The sequence below is a fragment of the Emys orbicularis genome, chromosome 7 (assembly GCF_028017835.1).
Source record: "Emys orbicularis isolate rEmyOrb1 chromosome 7, rEmyOrb1.hap1, whole genome shotgun sequence".
In the NCBI taxonomy this organism is placed as follows: domain Eukaryota; kingdom Metazoa; phylum Chordata; order Testudines; family Emydidae; genus Emys; species Emys orbicularis.
In genome coordinates, this window is record NC_088689.1 from 34,848,710 (window position 1) to 34,855,869 (window position 7,160).

Consider the following 7,160-nt stretch of genomic DNA (forward strand, 5'->3'; position numbering starts at 1 on the left):
TTTTCATGACGTTTCATGATTTACTCTTGGTTTCAAATGAAACTACAAAGCTGGCACATTTTACTGTGAACACTAAACTAATTGATTTTGTTGCCTTCACTTTTTTTATTTAAAAAGATACTCTTTCCTCTCATCTCTCCTCCAAAAAGATGCCCTTTCTTTGACTACACATGTTTCTGTTAACGAAGAGGCACTAGCAGACATGCTGAGATGGGGATAAGATTTGTGTAGTCACTGGCACCTTTTGAAGTCATGAACATGAGTTAACTGCTCATTGTGTCACCAAAGCCCCTTGCATTTTGGCCTATTCCTTTCTGAAATTTTTGATTACTGGGTCAAAACTAAAACAAAATCTTGTTATGGTAAAATTCATCTATAAAAAGAGCTCTGCAGTACAGATGTTATTTATACAGTATATACTTAGCATTAGAAAATAACAAGGGAGAGTAATTTCAATATGTCTGAGGACTTTACATATGTCTGAGGACTTTACTGTAGTAATTACATAACTTTTTAAATTTTGTCTTCATCAGATTTGTTATTGTTATTCAAATCCCACTTTCTAAAATTAGAACCAATACTTATTGTATCATATATTGGATTAGGAACAAAAGTTTAATTTTGCCTCCAGGACTTGGTAAAGTCTGAGTATTTTTTTCCTAAATCATTCTGTCTTACGAATCTGTATTTGAAATACATCCTTTTTCATGTGTCACATGATGTACAGGGTCCATCAGAGGGACAGTATAATTTTAGGGAGCATGTGTTCTTGCTGATGTATTTTGATTTTATGTTTTTGTTTCTGATCACAGTCATTAATTTCCATCTCTCTCAAACCTTGGATAAATTGATACTAACAGAAGTGTTGACTTGTCTGCTATAAATAAAGCCCTTTACTGTGTGATGGTTTTTAATGATTCTGTGGAATTCATTTCTTTAAACCAAACTATATAAAGTACATAGTAGTATTAATTTGGTTAATCTTCCTGTTGTTTTTACGATCTGTTCCTGGTACTTGTTTTTCCTATGTTACATCACTTTGCCATTTCCTACTTTGATTCGTCCACTCATTTGAGACTTTGTTGAATTGCTTATTATGTGACAGGTTTAAAGTTTTGCCATTTTACATTTTGACTTTTTTCATCGATTGTATGACTTCTATGAACCACAACGTGTGGAAAAACTTTTAACATAATTAACTGTAACATTACTGAAAGAGTTACAGATGGGATACATTTGACTGAATGCTTCTAGTCCAATATGAACAATATAAGTTACATTAAGCTTTTAAGTTGCTAAAGAGGATAGTTGCGTAGTATTGGACATTGTGGGTATGTCGACACTTCAAGGGCTACTACAGCAACGCTGCAGCTCTGCCACTGTAGCACTGTAGTGTAGACACTTACACATCAATGGAACTTGATTTTCCATCACTGTAGTAATTCCACCCCCTCAAGAGGTGATAGACTGTAGACGCAGCTCAGTCGATATAAGAATTCTTCCAACGACCAAGCTGGCTCTATAGTGTGGGTAGGTTGACCTAACTACATTGCACAGTGAGGGGAATTTTTCATAGCCCTGAGCAATGTAGCTTCGTCGACCAGGTCTTAGTGTTGGCTATTTCAAACGTTGCATGCCTCCTGAATTTTTAAAAAGGCAGCAATTATAATGGACATACCAGGTTTACTTTTCAAGCTTCAGTGCCAACAATGTTCAGAGGGTAAATTTGCACATGCAGAATCACACATGCAAGTATTTCCACAAATACCAGAAAATGGCTGGAGCTGTGAGCTTGGACATGTAAGCTGTGCTCAGGAGGGAAGATCTTCCACAGTCACACTGATTCAGGAGAATTATAGTTTGTATGACAGACAATTTTTTGGACCTCTCTAAGCAGCATAAAGAAGTCAAACACTGAAGAGCCATCCTTTATCTGGAGTAGATTTAAAAAATACTAGCGTATTGTTGTGACGGGTTGGATCACAGAAATCTCCTTGGGAGCTGCCACCTGATGTGCCAAGACTACTACTATCCCTGCCTTCCCTGCCAGCTCAGGGCCCCAGCACCGTCTTGCTGAGCCAGACACTCCCGTCTGCTCCAACGAAGACCCAGAGTCTGAATTACTTGCCCCAAAGCTGCAGGTTTACCTGAAAGCAGCTAACAGAAGTGTGCTTGTCTCTAACACTCAGATGCCCAACTCCCAAAGGGGTCTAAACCCAAATAAATCCGTTTTACCCTGTATAAAGCTTATACAGGGTAAACTCATAAATTGTTCACCCTCTATAACACTGATAGAGAGATGTGCATGGCTGTTTGCTCCCCCAGGTATTAATACATACTCTTGAGTTAATTAATAAGTAAAAAGTGATTTTATTAAATACAGAAAGTAGGATTTAAGTGGTTCCAAGTAGTAACAGATGGAACAAAGTAAGTCACCAAGCAAAATAAAATAAAATGTGCAAAACTATGTCTAATCAATCTGAATACAGATAATTTCACCCTTAGAGATGCTTCAGTAAGTTTTTTCCTCAGACTGGACACCTTCCAGGCCTCGGCACAATTCTTTCCCCTGGTACAGCTCTTGTTCCAGCTCAGGTGGTAGCTAGGGGATTCTTCATGATGGCTGTCCTCTCTCTCCTCTCTTCTGTTCCACCCCTTTATATATCTTTTGCATAAGGCGCGAATCCTTTGTCCCTCTTTGGGTTTCCACCCCCTCCTTCTCAATGGAAAGACACCAGGTTAAAGATGGATTCCAGTTCAGGTGACATGATCACATGTCACTGCAAGACTTCATTGCCCACTTGCCAGCACATACGTATACAGGAAGACTTACAGGTAAAACACACCCATCTGCCGACAATTGTCCTGGTTAATGGGAGTCATCAAGATTCCAAGCCACCATTAATGGCCCACACTTTGCATAATTACAGTAGGCCCTCAGAGTTATATTTCATATTTCTAGTTTCAGCTACAAGAGTGGTACATTTATACAAATAGGATGATCACACTCAGTAGATAAGCTTTGTAATGATACCTTACAAGAGACCTTTTCTATGAAGCATATTCCAGTTACATTATATTCACTCATTATCAAATTTTTATAAAATCATATAGACTGCAAATCACAATTGTACCTAACTTTCAGGCAAAAGACTTACTGAACATAGCAAGCACTTAGAGATATTTGTTACTCCCAGGAGAAAAGTCTTTATGCGCTTTTGATTTGAAGCTATAATAGTAAGCCCTGTATGTATTACAGGTGACAGGACAACACTCAGTTCTGTGTGCTACAGTGTAGAGCACAACTGTATTTGAGACCTGCAGCAGTTTCTTTCCTTAATGACTTACTTTTAAGGCTGTGAGTCTGTCATATGGGTCATGGAAGTCACTGATTCCTTGACTTTCTGGGACCTCTGTGACTTCCGCAGCGGCTGGTGCGGCTGACCCCAGAGCCACCCGAGCAGCTGGCCCTAGGGCCAGCCACACTGGCCTCTGCTGGGGCGACACTGGGGCCACTCAAGCAGCGGCTGGTGCAGCTGGCCCCAGGGGTGGCCCCGAAGCAGCAACAGTCCCAGAGGCAGTCAGCCCCCGCTGCCAGAGCAGGGGCCAGCCGTAGGCCCACCGGGGCCTCCCAGAGCAGCGCCCCCCCCACCCCCCAGGGTCCTCCAGAGCAGCTAAGATTTAGTCACAGGCTATGAATTTTTGTTTATTGCCTGTGACCTGTCCGTGACTTTTATTAAAAATACCCATGACTAAATCTTAGCCTTACTTATTTTCAAACATCATGCTTCAGGTGTATGAAGAGTAAATCCTGTTGTCATTTGTCCATTCTTCTTTTCTCCCCTATTCTTACTCTTCTTGTGTGCTACTATGGGAAAGCCAGAGGCAAACCAATGTCAGTCATCCCATCAATACAATTACTTGTTTCTGATCCACTTCTGCCTTGAGCCATGGAGCCCACACAACCCGTTTGGCTCTTCTAATGTTTCTCCTACAGAGAAAAAGACAAGGAGAAGAGATGAGAGAGCTCATTAGAGTTCAGGTGAGCAACAAATCCCCACCATGTCCTCCAACCTGTGTTGGTTCAATTTGGCAGCAGCCTGTGAAATGGACTCTTCTGGCTGGGAAAGTAGGATCACCTCTCCCATCTGGAACATTCACTACAGCTCTAGTAAAACCATGGGTTATTGCCCTATGAGGAGTTGTTCTGCCAGAGGATTTTAGTACTATCTACCATCTCCTGTTCTTCTACTTCAAACTTTCTCTGGCCATCCTCTGTCCTGTGCGCTCTTCTTGCTCAGAACCTGTCAGCTTTCCTGGTTCCTGCATGTCTCAAGCTGGCAAGTAGAAGAAACAGGTTAGTATCAGAGGTGTTTCTTGGCTACTGCTTAGATACTATGGGGATAAGGACCATATAGAGGTATTTCTAGACTTGCTGATACAAGACAAATAATACTATAACCCTTTAGAGCTAATGTTGACCTTGGCTTTAATGTGACAGAAATCATGAGAAAATGGTCTACTTTTAATTAGAATTCTGTTTAACATTTTCTATTCTCATTACAAAGAAACTCAGTAATTTATCAGTGTTTATAAACTGCATACAGCATCCTAGTGTATTTTAGTTGTTTTCCTTCTCAAAATTGTCATATGCAGAACCATTACAAACTATCTTTTGATGCTGTTATTAACCACAAATGAGCTCAAATATGTTAGGTGGTTGTAATTGCTATAGTAACAGTAGAGGGACCCATGATATCAGCGATGCAAATTCTGATACCAGTCACTGGCTGTGCTCTGCATAGCAAAGATATTACACATCTTGTTTACATTGTTACAGACAAAAATCTGTTCTGTCCTCTTTTCTCTACTCCCCTTGCCTTTTCCTAACAGGTGATTGTTTGACATGAGAACATCCATCACTTTGCTTAATGTGTACTTTACTTAATGTATTGTATTTTCATTTTTCTTGTGACTGGTGCAAGAAGAATACAATTTTAGAAACATAATGTAAATTAACAATGTAAAAAAAAAAAGGTGGAAAAAAACTGCCTAGTCCACAAATAAAAAAAAGGCTCTTGAGGAGAAAGCACTTGCATCAATAGACCTTGCAACGTTCCAGGAAGGTCAACAAATTCAGACTGTCAGTGCAAGAAGGGAAGGGAATTCCCGAGTTGGAGATCCTCTCTGAAAATAACCCAACCCCAGCCATTATATACAACAGCTCCTAGAATATATATATATTCTGGGGGCTGTAAGCTCGGGTGTCTCTGCTGGTCTCAACTGATAGGGAAAAGCACAAAATAAGGCTCTATTTTAAAATGCAGTATGTATTCTGAACCTGAAACTTAAAGGGCATAATAGGTTCCCTGCTACAGTGATTAAATGTTTTTAATATTCTCTGCATAGCTGTTTGTTTGCATGGATGTAACCCCTTTTCTAGTTAATTTTGATCTCTGAGATTTTTTTAAAGGAAATGTATAACAAATCACGACAGTCAAAGCTGCATCACAATACAAGAGAGGTTTAATATTTTTAGCAAAAATATTAGTAAAATTGGGTTGAACAACAAATAGAAAAAGGAAGAAAAATAAAGAGCTAGAAGTAATAAAAGGAGGCTCGAATAAGAAGATAAGTAAAAATATATATGTTGCCAAAGGCCAAAACAGTCCCTATAGTTCTTTTGTCATCTTGAAATCTACATAGTAATCTCGCATATGATGTTAACAATGTGAGTCACTGTCTTATTCTAGGATTGACCTGATTTTTAATGCCTTAACATTATTTTTTGCTGTCATGCATATACAAATAAGACACTATATGAATATTATAATTAATCCTCTGAAGCACAGATTGCATTATTTTTATGGTAAAATATTTGGATACAATGTTGTTGTAGCCCTGTCGGTCGCAGGATATTAGACTGGGGTGGGTGAGGTAATATCTTTTATTGGACCAACTTCTGCTGGTGAGAGAGACAATAGAAGTTGGTCCAATAAAAGATATTACCTCACCCACCTTGTCTCTCTCCAAAATATTTGTGCAGGGTTCACCAGTGTGAGAGCATCACCCACAGACCTGAATCTCTTAGAACATATATATATATATATATATAAAATTTAATTGTTGATATTACAGGATCAGGGACCTATTGTGCTAGATGCTATACAAATGTATCAAAACATGTTCCCTGCCCTACCTTTGGGCTCACCTACATCCAGTAGAAACTGGGATCCTGAGCATTCTACACTCCATTGCAACAGTGGGGAGGAGTTGTTACAGGGGTCCGAATACAGGGTTCCCAACTCCTTGTGACATCCTGAGGAAGGGGGTGAGGAAGTAGACTGCCAGGTGAGGAAGATCACCTGGTTTGCAGATTGTTAAAACATGTTCAAAGCACCATTTCAGTACTAATTCCTGGGACATCCATACAAAACCAGGCTGTGTTAATCACCTTAGGCTTCCTCTCTGATATCTGCTAAAGAGTCTCTCATTGCCCTAAGGCAATAATTCATCTGTAAAATGAGCAACATGGGTGAGATCCTCTAGTTTCACTTTGGGACGTATTCTGTTTCTTCTAATCCCATCCCTACTCTCCCTGCTCTAGAGAAACACCAACCAATATGGGCCCCACTTTATAATGGCCATTTTAAAAAATAACAATCGGTGATTAATAGCCTTTTTAAGGAAAGTCAAGTCTGTGCCTCATCACTTCATAGGGAGATAGATAATCTGAAGTGTAGTTTCAATAATAAAGACCTCTGAATACAATATTAGGTAGAAGTTATTGTTGTCTGTGGAGGGTGGTGAAGGGGGAAGGTACTAAGAGTAAAGTTTTTGGTTTGGTTTTGTTTTTAACTCAAATCTGCTCCTTATGAGAAGAATACACAGGTTTCAATTTAGATGGAAGTACATATGATTTCTTGTAGGATAGTAATACAGTATATATTTGATGCTCCAACTTTGGCAAGGCTATTCCAGTTGTTAGTCTTCTCAGCATTCATGTTCCTTTGAGACCGTCATGAGGATAGTCACAAGTGATTTTTGGCAGAACATAATTGCATTTTTGGAGAGGAAAACCATGTGGGGTTGAACTGGTGACAGAATAAACATCCGTGATTGTTCCTATTTCAGATTGGTTGGTCCCTCATTTAGGGGAT